The sequence below is a fragment of the Pholcus phalangioides genome, unplaced genomic scaffold (genome assembly GCF_987345545.1).
Source record: "Pholcus phalangioides strain wild (caught in Gottingen) unplaced genomic scaffold, Ppha-v1.0 ptg000012l_1, whole genome shotgun sequence".
Lineage (NCBI taxonomy): Eukaryota > Metazoa > Arthropoda > Arachnida > Araneae > Pholcidae > Pholcus > Pholcus phalangioides.
Window position 1 is genome coordinate 12326383 of NW_028301605.1, and position 18350 is coordinate 12344732.

The 18350-nt window shown below is 36.7% G+C and overlaps 1 protein-coding gene and 1 non-coding gene across 6 annotated transcripts in view; one reads left to right on the forward strand and one right to left on the reverse strand.

Moving 5' to 3' along the window:
• Nucleotides 1–18350, reverse strand: part of LOC149079598 (tight junction protein ZO-1-like) — a 326888-nt gene that overhangs the window by 61411 nt on the left and 247127 nt on the right. The gene's annotated exons all lie outside the window — the stretch shown is intronic.
• Nucleotides 6131–6204, forward strand: TRNAI-GAU (transfer RNA isoleucine (anticodon GAU)). Its single transcript has one exon. It is a non-coding gene; the product is annotated as a tRNA-Ile (tRNA).

The window sequence follows — 18350 nt, forward strand, 5'->3', positions numbered from 1 at the left end:
TGAAGCTTCCTTATGTGTAGTACAGAAAAGTGTTGTGTGGCAAATTAATTTACAGGGAGTAACAATTAGCTGAATGTAATTCATCAGCTAATAACTTGCAATTTTTTGCTGTGAATAAACACTCACAAATGCATTTTATGGTAATACTAACAACCACAATTCAGAGGAGATGCCAACAACAGCACGAATTCGGCAGCACTGGATGATAAATGCTTCCTCTGTCTAGATGTATCAATAAGTATCGTAATAACAAGGTTTCATTTTAATCGATTTTCTGAATGCTGATATTTGATAATTACCGTATTTTATAACACGGAACTCACTCAAACACAACTAAACTTATAATAATTTTATTGTATAAGGAACCCTTTTTGTCTAACTCTTAATGCAGCTTTGGCCTGCATAAAAGCGCTTCAGTTGAGAGAGAAGACAAACTTGTGTATATAGGTTTGAGAAGCATGAAACCCAGACGCGCCTCTACGTTACGAACGTTTGAGAAGCAGTCTGTCAGGGGCTCTCTATTTAGCATGTGTTGTCAAATCGCTGCTTGTGAATGTGTGTAAATAGCTGTTCTTAATAAATCGGTGACGCCCTGCATTTTGGTTCGACCCTTACTCATTTCCACGACTTGCGTGAGAGACATTATCCTTAATAATATTATATTAACAAACAACTCAATTTCTTGCAATTTATGATGAGAGGGGCTCTGTGAGATTAAATAATTAAAAAAAAGCAAGATAATAATAAAAAAAATTTTTTTATTCATCATAGAAACCATTTTAACCTATTTACCTATTTGCTGCATGCAGTCGAGTAGTTAGGAAGCTAGCCTCTAACTGTGCTGGTCTGGGTTCAAATCCTACTTCGGACATGAACATACTAACAAATATCCTGCACAGATCATACAAACCTCTTTGTAATACGTGAAGATCACGTTATTTAAATATGTATATAATAACGCGATCCTCACGTATTACAAAGAGATTTGCATGATCCGTCCAGGGAAGAAGTCAATATACATATGCATCTTTAAAATTACCTGGTGAAAACTTTTGTTTCCAAATTTTAAGTCTAGCGTTCCCACTTATAACTTTTTCCCGCTTAGTACGACTTATTTCCGTGGTCTCAACTTTAATTCTCGTTAATATTTCCCGTTTAAAACGTTTTCCCGCTTACGTTTTTTCATGAATGGTTTTTGGAAAACGGTATAAGCGGGATCGGCTGTATTAGTGCTGCGCCAGAGGCGTCTGGGTAATTTCGGGGCTCCTTAAATCCGACTATATTTATATTGGGGGGACTTCCGATCCAAAGATTCCGTGTTTCAGAATTAATAAAAATTCAGGAAATTGATTAAAAATCCGGAAATTGATTAAAAATCCGAAAATTGATTCAAAAGTTGAGAATTCAATTCCAATATTCATGAAAAGTTGAGAAGTCGATACCAGAATTGATGAAAAATTTCAGAATTCAAGAAAATTGAGAATTCTAAAATTAATGAGAATTCGGAATTCCAGCATTTTGATAAAAATTCAGAATTTATGAGGCAACCCCCTTTGGAAATATGATTTTTTGTTGATCTAAGATCGGTGTGTAGTATGAAAACGAACGATAAGTGGTATTGCACCATAAATTAGTTATTTTATGCCGCACACCAGTGAAATATTATCCACAACAATACCAGATAATACGTTTTTACGCTCGCTGCAAAATTTCAGGAATTAATTTTAGGTGTGCTGAATATTGATAGCATTGCACTAGGACTGCTTCTGCCACCTATCAAATAAACAATGAACTATCTGTTACAATTCTGGAAGTAAAATTGGCTGTTGATTTGAAAGACCGCTGTACAGCATCATAATGAACAATAGGCGGTAGAAAATGCAAGTGGTGTGTAAGTCAATTCGAAATAACTTTTCAGGACAAAAAAATTCGCATTTGACATTACTAGTAACTATTGCGTCAGGAAAATTACATTACTGCCATCTGTAGGTCGTTTTATCAAATTTAACTTGCACCACTTCATTCCTAAATAAGAAAGTAAGTACGACAATTTTCAGTTACATTTCATGTGACTAATTACAAGTCAACCAATTCTTGCCTCACACCACTTGCATTGTCAACCCTCCCAACATGGTATTATACCATAAATTGTTTATTTTTACACCGGTATAAATTTTATACGTCGTAATAATGGTTAATATGTTTTTATGTTTACCGCAGAACTTCAGCAATTAATATTCAATGTGCTGAATACGAATAGCGCAGCACTAGGACAACTGCTGCTACCTATTAAATGAGCACAAAGCCACCTCTTATAAAATTTGGAAGTTAAACTTGTTCGCTTAAAACCGGTGTGTCGCATCAAAATGAGGAAATATATGCATTGTACCATAAACTGTTAATTTTTATATGCTGCACACTGTGTTAATTTTATGCGTCATATTACCGTTTACTATGTTTGCCGCAGAGTTACAGCACAAATTTTCCTTGTGCCTAAAGTACAGTACACGTATTCAATTGAAGAATCCGGAACACGGAATACTAATGGAAACGAAATATGAGACTAGACTATCTTTTCTTAATATAACTAGTCATATTCACAACATAAAACATCGAATATCAATCAAAGATGACCACGGAAATTTTAGAAAAGTCAGCTAGGCAACAAAAGCGTATCCTTCATAAAGTACAGCGGGTAATATTTTCTCAAGACCACGTTTGATGTTCCGGGAGAGACGATTCATATTTCAAACCAAGTCCCGTTAGTCCATGTCCCGCTCTTTCAATTATGGACACGCGATAACTCAACTCAAAATCGCGACATGAATCATTGCCACCACACAAACTCGAAATGATGAATGATTTTCTGATGGAAATGACTCTCTTCCTCGGAGGTTTATGGGCCTTCCGATTTCGGAAGAGGAAATTAATTAGGAGGTCTTTATAGGAGTCTCGTGACCAGAATGAATGGCTTTGAGAATGTTCGGGAACACGGAAAGGCGAAAGATGGATTTTGAAGACCCACGAAACGAGAGGAATTCGCTCATCAAAGGCCTCGGAGTATCGGAAAAGTGTCGCGTTTGCGGGAGAATATTTTCCCGATTTGCATAACCAGTGGGGTTTTCCATGGATATGGATTTCGGTCAACCATGATGTAACGAGTCGGATTCGCAGATAACTAAGATGGCGTTTGTTCATTGGTTAAGGGGAGTTCAGATCTTTACAAACACACAAATCACAAAGACGAGCATATATCGACATCACAATCATGCGTTTGAATAATAGGGAAAACTTCTGCATTTCAGAGACACAAATAGTTTGATCATTCGATCACCTTAGTCACCCACATTAAAGGATTTACGCATGTGAAGATCAAGTAGACCGGGACATATAGGGTGTCCGGAGATGAACTTCGCAATTTGAAAAGTCTATATTTTCTTGAACTGAAAAGAAACATTTATTTTCTAGATATTATGCTGAGGTGAACTCGGAAAGAAAAGTCATCTTGTCTCCACCGGGACTCTCGAACCCAAGCCCTCTAGCATACCGGACAAGCATGCTACCATCTACACCACTAGAGACACGACCCTGCCTTCCTTATTTCACGCACTGTTGCGTGAGGCGCTGAAGTACAGACATTAGTAGAGACATCTCTCTCTACGAAATGATGTATTTGGCGCTTTTGACGAATCCCAGATCGATTTGGTAATATTCGACAGAAATGTTTTAACCAGGGTCTTCCTGCTCTCCACGTCTTCGTTCCAGAAATACGTGGAATATACAGTATGACCTCTCAATAAGGGACACCCGTTTTGTTTTTTTTTTTGTCCCTTAACATTTTTTAGGCGGACGATTTTCAGCTGTAATGATAAAAGTGTCGGTCGTTTCTTTTAGGCACGATATTGCAACCATGTGTGTCACCCTTGTTTTTTCTTCTCTCTCATCAGCAGGCAAAGAAATAGAAGGGGAAAAAGATCTGACCGACGAACATCATTTCTTTAATCCCGTTTCAAAAATGTGACGAACATGATTCAACAAGCTGCCACTTTCTGCAGCTGAAGAACGAGTTTTAAATTCCAGTCAGGCGAGGTTAGACTGAGGTCTCAAAGTCCCGCTTGCGACGTGTTAACCCTGATCGTGAAATCAAGGACGTAATATTGCGTCCAAACTCCAGTGGAATAAATTCACACAAGTTCTCTGTTTCCTTTCCTCTCTCTTCAACATCGTAAAGCTTTATAGTTGAAGTTGATATTTTTCTCTCCCCACTTTCTTTCTATACTCATATTTGTGATTTTTTTTCCCACACACGTTTCTTTCCACGACATGCATATAAGAGCGAAAGAGAAAACGTAGGGTGAAGGTGAAAATAGACTTCAAAAAAACTCTTCTCTACTTAATCTATTACAATTTTTCTTTTTATATTTTTTATCTTTTCCCCTTTCGGTAACGTTAAGACGACGACACCAGATTTATCGTTGATTCGTCAAATAGAGATAACCCAACTTTTTCGCTAAAAGCTTGTACATGGAGAGATTAAATAAGTATCAAATGTATAAAATACATAAAAATAAGTGTCAACTTAAAGCCCAATTTAATGCGGAAATAGATTGTGGAATTAAATTTTTATGTATTTTTATACATAATCAAGAGAAAAGTTGGGAAATTAAGAGAGAGAGAAAACGTTAAATTCACATTCAACGCAGTTGTTTTGTGTTTCTCTCTGAAGTTTAAATAAATAAATCTCAGAGGTTGAATAATAGACGCGGCTCTTCCAAGAATTCCGCTTTTTCCCTGGTCGTAATGTATAGTAAAGTATATATTTTACGTATGTATATATATATTTTTTCCTAAAAGTATACATGTATGTACGAGAGGTACGACGTTATCTTAAAAGTACACGTTTCTGTGCGTGACTCAGATGATCAGTCAAAAGTGAAGCTCCAAGAGACAGACTCTTGAATGCTTTTCCTACTCCTTCCGTGGATTTTTACTCACGTTTTCCTCTTGCACTTTGTTGCCATTTTTTCATTTTTTTCTCCTACTATTTTCTTTCGAATATAGTTTTTAACTAAAACTACTCGGATTGTATACTTTACGGTTTTTTTTCATCTATTAGTTTATAATCGCACTCATAAATCAGCTCCGAGATTCTAAAGATTATCATCGGGATTGCTATCGATTCATTTAATTTCTCATCATGTTTCTATTGCGATCGAAAAAAAAGTAACAAATTCCGTTGTTTTGGGGGTTACCAACAAAGCCGATTATGAATTTTCAAGTGGATTATGGTGAATAACAACCGACAGCAGTAGCTGCTGTCCCGGCAGCGTCTTTGATTTGCCTAAGGCCAAAATGAGAGAGGAATCAGGCACCCATCTCTTAATTTATTTAAGTCCCTACGCAACTGAAGTCCCAGCATCACCCCCGCAAGTGGGTGGGTTTGACAGGGCTCAATCCCGGGAGGCCCGAGATGATTCTCATCATTTTTTATTTTTCACATTTTAAATTCATAATAAAGAAGCCTCGTAAACAGTAACAAATTTCGAATTTTATAAAGAAATTATGTTCTTTTTTGTAAGAATTCAAATGAACTATTCCAAGATGGTTTTCCCCCCTTCGTCTTTGAAAATGGGAATTTTAGATATTTTGTAGAAACAAGTGAGAATTCTAAATTTGACATTCTGCTCATTTTACTAATTTTAGTCTACCTTACATAAATAATACCTGTTGAAATTTTGAAGCAAATGCGCCAATTAAACTAATACTATTTAGGAAACATTTTATTTTCTGGATATTATGCTGAGGTGAACTCGCAAAGAAAAGTAATCTTGTCTCCGCTGGAACTCGAACCCAGGCCCTCTTGCATACCGGGCAAGCATGCTACCATCTACACCACTGGAGACACGACCCTGCCTTCCTTATCTCACGCCACAGTGCGTGACTTCTTTCCGAGTTCACCTCAGCATAATATCTAGAAAATAAAATGTTTCCTTGATATCTTGGGATGAGAAAAAGGCCATCTATTTCTCTAAACCGTCCCACCTGGGGGCCAGTTACTGAAGTTAAGAGACTACTGTCTCTACTTCAGTGCCTCACGCCGCAGTGCGTGAAATAAAGAAAGCAGTGTCATGTCTCCAGTGGTGTAGATGGTAGCATGCTTGCCCGATATGCAAGAGGGCCTGGGTTCGAGTCCCGGCGGAGACAGGATGACTTTTCTTCCCGAGTTCACCTCAGCATGTCATCCAGAAAATAAATAGTTTCCTTGATATCTTGGGCTGAGAAAAAGACCATCTATCTCTCTAATACTATTTGTTTATAAATATTTTTCAATACCATACTATATTCACTTTTTACATGCTGCACATTAATCTATAACCGGTTATCAATTTTAATCTAAAAATTGTAACAGTCTTGTTTGATAGATGGCAAAAGAATTTCGTTGGTGTGTTTCTCACATGTAATATAATACTGTACTCTCTGTATACTGATTTTCAATATTTTCCAGCAGGCACATTTTCACTGATAAATTTTACTTTTCCCCCGTTTATTAGTTATGGACAAATGTAACTAAGAGAGGCATCATCAAAGTACATCTATGGATGTTCAGTGTCCGAGAATGCTTCCCTGTATACCTTTTTGCTGATCAGAGAAAAAGTTCCCATATTGTATATCGTATCATTTTATTTTGTCATTTCGTTAGCTTGCAATTTATCGACTACCCAAAGTAGATTTTAGGCGCCAGTACAAACTTTTTAGTCGCCATGGCACCTGGGATTTGTCCCCAGCCCTGATTTAAACCCCATAAAAACATTAAAATGGACGCTACAACGATAGTTTGTAAATAAAGTATAAACTTAAGACACAAGTTAAAATTATACAGAGCAAGCGTATGATTGGCGGTTTGGCAAACTACAACGCACCGAAATAATACACACATCCAAGAATTCTTGGCTACATTCTTTCGGCAACGAAAAAAACAAAACAAAAACCTATACACAATCAGAAATACCAACACTCAGAGATTCCGAAACTCTTCGGCAACTATATTGCGAGGAAAATAAAAGAATTCTCATAAGAAAAAATTAGCATACAGACAGGTTTCCGTAAAGGGAAATTTATAGAACTCTTCTTTACTCATAATGTTTCTCTTCTTCTTTTTTTTTTTGCCATAAAAATTCGCTTTTGCTTCTCAACGAGCATCAATCATTGAGAGAAATTCTTATTTTTTGAGAAAAGAGAAAGGTTTTATTTCCCTTCTCTTTCATCATTAATCATCGCATGACAATTTCAAAAACGCTGCTGTTTTAGAAAATCTTCACTTTATTTCAGGGAGAAATTTTTCAGTGTTTTTTTTAGTTTATTTATTATTTTTCTTCGCCGGGAACGGTCTACAAAAACAAAAAAACGTCTCCGGAATAAGTTATGAAACGTGAGCGACTCGTGCCATTTTTTTGTTTTGTTTCCTCCAGTTTCCGCGGAAATACGGCGATTTGTTTCTCGGGGACGGGAAGAAAATTTTCCGAATTTCACCTCCATTTTTAAAAGATGTCGCATTCTGGATTAAGTACTATTTCGTTCCCGCAAATGTATTCCGCCATTACTATCAATGCCCGAGGAATGGTAAATCCCATGTTTCACCACGTGGAGGCGTCCCATAAATTCGTAGATAGTTTAAAAATTCATGGAAGTTGGAGGAATGTGAATATTTGAATGTGGTTTGAGGAAAAAGTTATTTCTCACGAAGAAGGGTGGTTTGTTTTTTCTTAAATAGTTCAAATTTTTCGATAGAGGGAGCTGCACGAAAGCAAATCAGTCTCCTATGAAATGCAGGCTGTACGATTGACAACTCGTTTCTGAATTTTCCTGTTGCTGGTGCATACATAAGGTTTTCATTGTGATGTAAGCATTGGTTGATAAAATACGATGGGTGAAGTTTTTTATTTTAGCCACGAATCGTCGGTCGAATCTTTACGAACGTTTCGACACAAGAGATTGGGAAAATTTTTCAGACCCAATAACTCCTATCGGACTGGTTTACGGTGCCCTTTTTCGTAAACAGCATTGGAATACACCAATTCCTTCCATTTTTACGAATTTTTAAACTATTTAAAGAATGTATGGGACATCCTGAACATCAGGATGGTGAAATTTGAACACAGAAGAAATTGAAGGAAGGTTTGGGTCCAGTCACTCCTGTCGGAAAAGAAAAGCGAACATTGCCCTCTGTCGACAAAATATTAAAAAAAAAGAAATCATTCTCTCCGTACCAAAAATAAATCCCTCTTCGCGACAATATCTTTACCTAAAAACCGCATTTAAATATACCAATTCCTTCAATTTTTGCGAATTCTTTAACTATTTACGAATTTATGGGACACCCTGTATCTTAGCAGTACAGAATAGTTTTTCCTGAAGAAAAAAACAGTACAAAATAACTGTTTCTCTCCCCCACCTCCGATTATTCCTTTCTAGACTTGACATTTTCTCACGTAGGTGTTAAAACGCGAAATAATTTCTGGAAAAAAGATTATTGGACCTTAGTGCAATATAGTAATCACATGTTTCAAATTTTAGGCACTAATGGAAATTTTTTTTATGGCACAGTGACCTGACGCTTGGGTTTTGTCGCGCTCGGATATACAGCTTAAGAAATAATAAAAAATAGGCGTCGGCCAAATTTCTTAGAAGATAGACATCTTTTTTTCGAGACAAACAATAAAAATCTGTATTCCCGCCCCGCCCGTCCAAGACTTGGCAATGCCCCCAAACTACTATAGCGTACATGCACCTCGTAAACATTTGAGGAATTTCTAATGAACTGGTACATTCTGGAACATGTGTTGTGTGGCCCTAACGTATCAAATACGTTGTCGGAGTTATGCTACTTAAGGGTTCTAGTGGACCTGCCATCTGGTTTTCATATTTTTAAGTGAAGAGGCAGATTCTGGAATTCCCTTTCTGTGCTGACAATATGATCTCTAACAATTTTGTGTTGTTTCCAGATTCCAATTCAGTAATCAAAATGAGAAATTTTAGGAGCTAATAACAAGTCACCATGACAATCTGGTACGTGAGATTTGTCAAGCTCTGACAAATACATACATATATATATATATATACACATACACACACACACAGTCGAATCCCGTTATAACGAACTCCAAGAGTCCGGAGAAATCACTTCTATAACGGTATTCGTTAAAATGAGATTTTTGCTATAACGGTATTCGTTAAAACGGAATTCTACTGTAGATATATATTGGATACATAGCAAATAGGGGGTATGGCATTGTACTGGCGAACCGTTGATCCGAGAGAGGTATACTTTCAATTAAGAATTTTATACTTTCAATTCCAAATAACGCGTAGCACTAAGATATGTTATTCATGTTTCCAGGGGTTGAATAGATTATTAAAATAAAATAGAAAAATAAAAACTTTTTATATAAAGTCCCGTGCGCCCCAAAACTCAATTAGAAAGTTGTTGTCCTGTCTCTCGTAATGCCAACTAAGAAAATTTCATGTTTCTAAGTGCAATATTCACTGAGATATTCGAATTCTCGAAAAACGGAAGAAATTTGGGAAAAAAAACAGCGTTAAATGCTGGTAAAACGGCTTTTCCGCATTTAACGCTGTGTTTTTTTACCAAATATCTTGCGTTTTTCCAATTCAAATATCTGTGAATATTGCACGTGGAAACGTGATTTTTTTTTTTTTTTTTTTTTTTTTTGCATCAGAAGAGAAATGGCAACAATTTTCTAATTGGAAGTTAAAGCACAGGAATTTGGACCGTACAATATAATTTAGATTTTTTTATTTTTTTTACACACTATATTTTTACTTTGAAAACTGGTACAGGGTAATTTTTTTAACACCTTTTCGAGCATTTTTTAAATTGGAATCGTACCTCTACGACGGACGATTGATGAGATAAAGGCCATGCTAGCACTTACAGGACACCCTGTATACATTATATATATATGTGGGACGGGTAGAGATGGGGAGGGCTTTTCTCAGCCCAATTCTGTGGTGTTTGGTCAGAGCATAATATCTCCAAAAAATGGATTTTTGATCCAAAAGTCTTGCTCATTATAACTAATTAGAAGTGAGATAAATGCACAAATACGTGCGTGCGGCTAAACATGTTGATGTATAATATTTGTATTTGTTTGTGTGCTTTATTTTTGACTTTTAAATGACAATGAAAATGCTTATATCTCAAAAATATGATTTTGGAGTTATGTTCTCAAACACGATAGAATTTTTCGCATACTTCTAGACGGCCCGTCGAGGCTGTTTTACTAAATCTCTAATATATTCCAATCAAAATAACTACTTCTGAAGAACAACTAAAACAACTCACAAACTTTGGTTCCGAACAAAATTTAATCACATTATTATCCAACTTTAAAATCACATCAAGCAGTCACAGAGGTGCCACTCACGCTTAAGTGATATAAACACGGCCATCTTATAATAAATGGATTTCTTCTTCTTTTAGATCACCCGAGTGTAAACACGGCTCGTTAAACTTCAAATTGAATCGCGAACGAAGTGACATTCTACGGACTAAAATTCATCCATTCAAGCTTTTATAGTCCGCTATCAAAAGTAGTCGAAGAATTTCATTACAGCGTAAAAGATCGAGCGATAATCAACGACAGGAGATTTCACTGTCAGGAAAGTCTGAGGAGACAATCAAAAAAATTCCAAAAAAACGCAATGTTAACGTAAGCAGTTAAAAATGCCCGACTCCGGAAAGAGATCCTTGAAGATCGGGAAGTGGGTTGCCGTAAGAAAGAAAGAAAAAAAACCTTAAAAAAAAAAGAGATAAGAAAGAGAATAGACCCCCCCTTCTCTTTTCAACTAATTGGCCACTAATTACTCACGGTTAATTACCGCAGGAGCTCGACCGAGTTTACGGTCTTCATAATGGGAGTTAAGGGACTTAATTAAATTTTATTTACAAAAGCCTGGGTTTTTGTTTCATGCACCGCAATTACCTCTTGCAGGAAAAAAAATTTTTTTTTTCTCGTCCCTTACGATAAGTAAACAAATATAATTTCATAATCAAAAGTTGCTCTTAATTTTGAAACAATAAACGCCATGATTCGAAGAAAAAAAAATGATTTCCATACAAAGACACTGTATCTCAAATTACCTAGTGACAAGGTATTGTCAAATTACAAAATAAACTTCCCTTGGAGAGGCAATATGTTATAGGGTTGCAAAGAATTTTTGTATATCGTAAAAAAAAAAAAAATATGTAAATTGATGAGTTTCATCGAGCGACAAACCACTTATGCCAAGGATAAGATACTCTACACGGTACGTAAGGAACAGTGAGCTTTTTTTTTTTAGGATAACTCGCCTGATAAGAACTCCACAATTGATGAAAATTCAGAATTTGCAGATTAAGTAATTCCAAATTCAAAAACAATAAATTCAGAATTTACGGAATAATTAATTCGAGAATTGATGAAAATCCAGAATTGATCAAAATTAAAAAATTTACGGAATAAATGATGCCACAACTGATCAAAATTCAGAAACCGAGGAAGAAATTTTTTCCAAAATTGATCAAAATTCAACATTTACGGAAGGACTAATTTCAGAATAAGGCCGGAATTACACTATAAAAGTTTGATAAAGGTTTTTCTATAAAACTTAACAGAGATTCAGTATAATGGTAACCGATACCATAACTTTCGTCCCCAGAGCGGCCACAAACTCTGGGAATTTCCACACACACAATGTTTCTCTTCATATCCACATGACCCACAACTCATGTTATACCACTTGGTGTTAGAGCAATGGGCAAAATTTGCCTAGGCTTTTTTTTTCCCTTTCGGGACACCAAAGGATGATGATCTATAAAACTTGAAAAACGCCATCAGTAAGCAATTAGGTTACATAGTAGCGAATGTAATTGATACGACTATTGGTTCTTTTATAAAAATTTGAGGAAAACGACTTTTATCAAACTTTATAGTGTAATCCCGGTCTAAGTGAAAGGCTTTAATGATTTGGGCTTTTTTTTTTTTTTGTCTTGATTCGAGCTGGTTCGACCCACTCATTACATAGCTCTGTTGTTTTAGTATACCAGCAACTGACACAAAAAAAATCAAACATAATTTAATGCTCCGTATGGGAATCAAGAAATTATGTGAAAAGAGTTCCATACATTTCATATCTCCTATTAATTACGTGAAAGACCCCCCGAAATGTCAACTGGTGGTGTTCGAAAAAGCCAAAAGGAGTTGGGGAAAAGAGGAGAATTAATCTACATCAGAAGCAATAAATATACGAAGAAACAAAGAGGACGGAATCGCTCTACGCGCACACGAATGGCTGAACGCCATCGATCAATATAAAGCGTTTCCACGGCGCACACTAGTGTCACAAATAATTGATACGTACTCTCCACCGTCATAAATATTTGCTTTCGTGGGGGGGGGGGAGGCTTTTCAAACTTCTCCCGTTATCCACGAGACCCTGCATTATGCTCGACAACATTCAGGGGGGGGGGAACGGAGTGCAGGCGTGGGAAAAATGAACTGGAATTCCAGATTCAGCAAATGACACGGGAACGCTAGAACAACACAGTAATGTGTACCTATATATAACATTGAAAATGCTCTGCGCTTTTTTTTTTTTCCCTTCATTATTTGATCCGCTCCGTTTTCACGAATTTCGTAAGAATTGAAAGAGCGTTTCTGACTATTATGTATACGCTGCAACGCGAAAGTGAAGATGGCGAGTGGAAGGGATGGAAAGAGAATGTATCGACAAGCATCAGGTCGCTGATGAAGCTATTTTTCGGAGAAACCGTACAAATACTCTGTACCTTGATAATCCCTTCACTAGACGCGTGCCTTCTCACTCTCTTTCCAACATTCCACATGTGTATCTTCAAGGAGAATTGCTCTGGATGTTGGGGAAGAGGGAAACGGGCCCATAAATTATGCATGCACAAGGGGGTAGGATTACTTTTAAGAAAATATACCGAAGGCAAAAGGAACGAAGAGAAGACACGCATACATACATACGTACGTACACACATTCCTTTGTCTCTTTCCTCCGCACCGAAGAGAGATTTAACTTTTAGCTCCGTCTCATTATTTTCTGCGAGACTTTACGGTGTTGGTGGTGGTATTACTTCTATAATATCAGTGCGAATCCTTTACATAGGGGGTCGTTGTCGTTGCTGATTATGATACACGCAGTCGGTAGCGTATAAGTGCGATTAGAAAAGTTTGCCTGAATCTTAGCAGGTATTCGTGGTAATAGTGCTATTAGTGAGAAATGGAGGGAGGTCTTATTTTATGAGTAACTCTCTTGTTTTGTTTTGAAATATTCGGAAGTATTTTCGTATTTGGTCTTGGAAGAGAAAGCATTGAAAATGCTGCTTGTTATATTCAAAGTATATTAAAAGAGAGAGAGAGAGAGTGATCTTTTCCCCGTACGTATAAGTTTGCGAAGATGTCAATGCATTCACGAGACACGGATAAATCATAGCCTGTACAAGAAAGCCCCTAATGATGTACAAAAGCAAGTCACGAATACGTATAAGATGCAGCATGTGCCTATAATTGAGATATTTCATACTAATATGGAATAAGTATTACATAGTCCGTTCCTTATACGACTCTGGAATTCGATATATTCGATGCCAATTACAGTGGTCTCGAAAATCCGAGCCCCGAAAGTTCCGTTTCCGGATAAGACAAGGCACTGAAAATTTTCGAATTTCGTTCTTTTGAGAGACCTCTCAACAAAGAGAACTCTCAACTTCTTTATTTTTCCCCCAGGAATACTATATACATATAGCATAGTAATTTCAGTTTGAAAGGCACTAGGCAGCCCCCCTCCCTATAATGGGTAACTAGCGCAATAAAATATTAGAATCTCTAGAATAGACGTAGTCCAGTTTAACTTACACGGGGATCACTGAGAAAGAGGAGCAAGTTGAACCATTTTCTTCATAATGGTGGATAGATAGATAAATAGAACCGCTCAAAACCCGGAACTAATCATAATGGTGGAAAATGGCATTGTCCCCTAATTGCTTAAGTAAAATCATTGGTAAAGCAGTTGAAAGCTATCAGTGTCTCAGCGTAGTTCGCAATCAATCCCATCCCCGAATAGTCTCAGTAGTGGATTGAGAAGAGTAGCTATTCTAAATCTTCTTGCCCTTTTCACATTCTTCAATTATTGAAATGCATCGTATGGCATCTATATCTTATTTCAAGGATGAAAATACAGCAAGTATGCCTTTACTGCTTTTGTTTTAAGTAAAGCCAGCATTTCTTATTGTTTTATGGATAATTTAATTCGAGTTTTTAGATAATCCGAAGTGTCCTCGGTCCCATCCACCTCGGATTATCGAGATTCTACTGTAGCTGGAATGCTATATGGCATGATATCACTCAATTGATATATTAGAAAATATACGAGGATTTTTCAAAAAGTATCTGGCCATAATATTTCAAGCCAATGATGATAGGGAGTCATGGTTTGGCGCACGTATGTAAGTAATCTTAAGCCAGGTTTTCCTAGAAGCAGGTTCCTACAGTGCGTGAAGCGTTAAAACTCTGATTGATAAAAAAAACCTGAATTTCAAGTTTTTAACCGATCAGCGTTTTCACGCTGCACACGGCGCAGAAATTCTACTCCTATGAAAACCCGTCTTTAGTGCGCATGTTTGAATTTTTACCTGCCTGTAGAAGCTGCCAGTCCACCGATGACTGAGGAGATGTCAGTGAGCACCGTTGCATTTTCATTTTTGACAAAATGGCAGAAAAAGCTTAAATAACGCTACTGCATTAAATTTTGTATGAAGATTTGCGATTCCTGAGTGGAAACAATCTACCAGATTCAACAGATCTTCGGAGGGATGATAAATGGGCACTGCACCGATAAAGGAGTGTTACACCCCCCCGCCTCCAAAGATAGTCGCACTACAATGGAGACTCCATTCTTATTGCGTGTCCACTCTATTCCATATGTAGCCTACCACGTGTTCTCTAGTAGGCCCTCAACATCCAGAACTGAGATCATCATTGGTGATGTGAAGACTGAGGAATCTCAAACAGAGAACTTTATCATCAATCATTATCATTGCATCCTTCCATTCCGTTTTGACCACCGTTTTGTCAAAGGCATGCTGATCGTCTTCTTTGACTCCAGTGGCGTAATTCATCGTGAGTACGTACCTCACGGCCCAACTATCACCAAGGAGTACTACCAAGAGATTCTGCGTCGCAATCGGCAACTCTATCAAGATTAATGCAGTAGCGTTGGTCAAGTTTTTCCTGCCATTTTGTCAAAAACGGAAACGCGAAGACACTCACCCATCCTCACGCTCATCGGCTGTCTAATCCTCCTGAAAGCAGGAAAAAATTCAAGCACGCACAGTACGATTGCCTACATTAGTGCAACAAACCACGCGTTCCTAGCTTCCTTGGTTCAAATACGTAAAATTATGGCCGGATACTTTTTGAACTAACCTCGCACTTCATATACAGCAACGGTTCTTAACCTTTTGTCTTCCACGGATACTCCGTGCAGATGAGATTAAATAGAAGGACCGACCCGCGTGCCACCAATAAAATGAAAGTCACGCACCACTTTACGAAATCATATTCAGTTTATAGAGAAAAGTGTTTTCTTATCCAAGCTCACGGAACGAATGAAATTTCTCCAAGGTTTCTGTAGCACATAAAATTTTTATCCAGGTCTACTATTTCTGTTCTAGAACAGGGTGATCATGTACAACGTTAGATCACTGCTCACACTAATATTTACCCTTGTAATTATTACGCACGCGCTCGAAGGGGAACAAAAAGCCCATTTGCTCTTGGACTGGGTAGATATTAGTAATCTGTAGTGTGTAAAGTAGTGTTTTATCAACCTCTTTCTACTTGCGTACCGGTGAACTCAAGTGAAGAATTTAGCAGATTAGCATAAATGAGATAAATGATAATTTGCGAATTGATGGGAAAAGATAATAGGAGAGAAAATTCTCCAAACTTTTAACTTATTATAGGCAGTGAAATGTCACTACAACGATACTCAATATAGCGATCAATTTAGCGATCATCATTAACTATATAACGATATTTTTGTAAGTGTTGTTTGGAAATGTCTATATACTGCAGCGGTTCCCAAACTTTTGACTCGCGGAACCCTTTTTAAGTAAGAAAATTCTTTGGCGGAGCTCCGTAGGCATGTTTTTCAATTATTCAGCAAAATTACTCATTTATTTTTATTTAAAAATATTTATAATTATTTTTTTAAAGATTTTTTTGTTTAGTTTCCTCGAGTGGTCACGGAGCCCCTGGAGAGTGGCCTCCCACACGGGCTCCGCGGAGCAGAGGTTCTCAACCGGTTCTCCAATGTTAACCTGCTACCAATCAATATAGTGATAATCCCTCTACAACGATATCATTTCTTTGTCCGCAAAGTATCGTTATATCGAGATTTCACTGTATTCCCCCCATTTATATTCAACTATCACACATGCGAGAAACAGTTGAGCTGGAATCCCTTCCCTCCACCTATTGAATAAAAATATACATATTTGTTGTAATTCTTGAAGTAAAATTGTTTATTCGTTTAAAACCGGTTTTCAGCATCAAAATGAACAGTTTTTGGAAAGACATCAAAAATGCTGCATACAGGTGTAAATTTCATGCGCCACCTGAATACCAGTTACTATGATTATGTTTGCCGCAAAGTTTCAGTAATTACTTTTTTGGTGACCTGAATAACAATATACGTGTAGTTCTTTAAAACCAACGGACGATAGGATATTTTGTTGTGTATGTGTGTGCGTGCGCATTTTTTTTTCTTCTTATTTTAGGTGACAGCAGTTCTTCCAGTGCAACAACAATAATACTCTATGATCATAGATCGCGCGTAGATTGAGCCAAAGCTGGATCTACTGATGTTAAGACGGCCCAGCAGGAGCCAAACCAATTTACTTTTTCATCGCCAACGAGTGATACTTGTCTATATATCACCATAAATGCCCTTTTTTGCCCATTTTTCAAATTTTGTTTGTGAAAATGCTTTTTTTTTCCCCCTACCACAAATTCCTCTATTTCGTTATTGTTTTATATATATATTTTGAAGAACTTTTTTACATTTTGAAGACATTTTTCAGCATTGAGAATACCAAAACATTTTTTTTTTTAAATTTTCCACCCATTGTATTAAGGAGCTCGGTTGATTGCTCTCTAGATGAAGGGGTTTGAATTTTAAACGTGTTCCCGCTGCAAGTCGATTGCTCCCAATCTCATTTTCTTCATTGTAGGTGATGGAATAATTGGAAAGGGGGATTTTGAATCTTCTCAAACGTTGTTTAAGTAACCAGAAATATGCAAAATCTATGTGCAATTTGGTTAAGAAATTGAAGTGATAAAAAATGCGTTGATTCGCCTAAAAGAAGAAAAAAAATGTTTTACTAACTTTCTCTGCAGTTGACTTAAAACATTAATTTTGGAATTAATGAATATAATAAAAATGTTTTTTTTGGAAAAATTTGTTTTAAGTTTTTTTTTTATAAAATTTATGACAGTTAGCAAAGTTGAACTCAATTATAGGGAATTTTGATGCAGTAAAATATCGGTTGATATAAGTTTTAATTTTTATTTTTATCAGTGGATAAATTTTGTTTCATTTCGAGCCAGTTTAAGTTTCGATTTTCTGCACATCTGAATAAATTGGTTTTGTTTCCTAGCGTCACCTATCTTTGACTTTGAATATTACTTCCCAATTTTACATGTATATAAATTTTGGTCGTATTTTTTCCCATTCTATATTTTTTTTTACGGAGAAATAAATTTTTCAATAATTTACAGAATAATTGATTATTTTGATAAGTTGTGCCGACTCATAACGTAATCGGATAGAGTGAAATATCGGTAAATACGATGTTTCTTCTGCTTTCGTGAGCCTGAACCATTAAAATAATGTTATTAAACTTGATCACTGATCAATATCAGCGTAAAAGATGGGAGGGGGAGAGTGACATTCATATACATACATTTAATATACACATAGGCTACATTAAAAAAAATGGATTTGGCGCCTACAGTCCGTACATCGAGCTTTGGAAAGAGATACATGATCACTTCACGAATTGGCTAGCCAAAGCCCGAGTCATTTTTGAAAATAAGACTCTAGCCAAAACAGTTGGTCACTTCGCGAATCGGCTGTACTTCGGAATTTGGCAGTAACATATATATCCACCACAGAACAGGAATCAAAATGCAGTTTTAATAACTTTTAACTTTTCCTAATTATTCCAAACCGGTCTAAACTTCAGTAAAATAGGCACAGCCAAT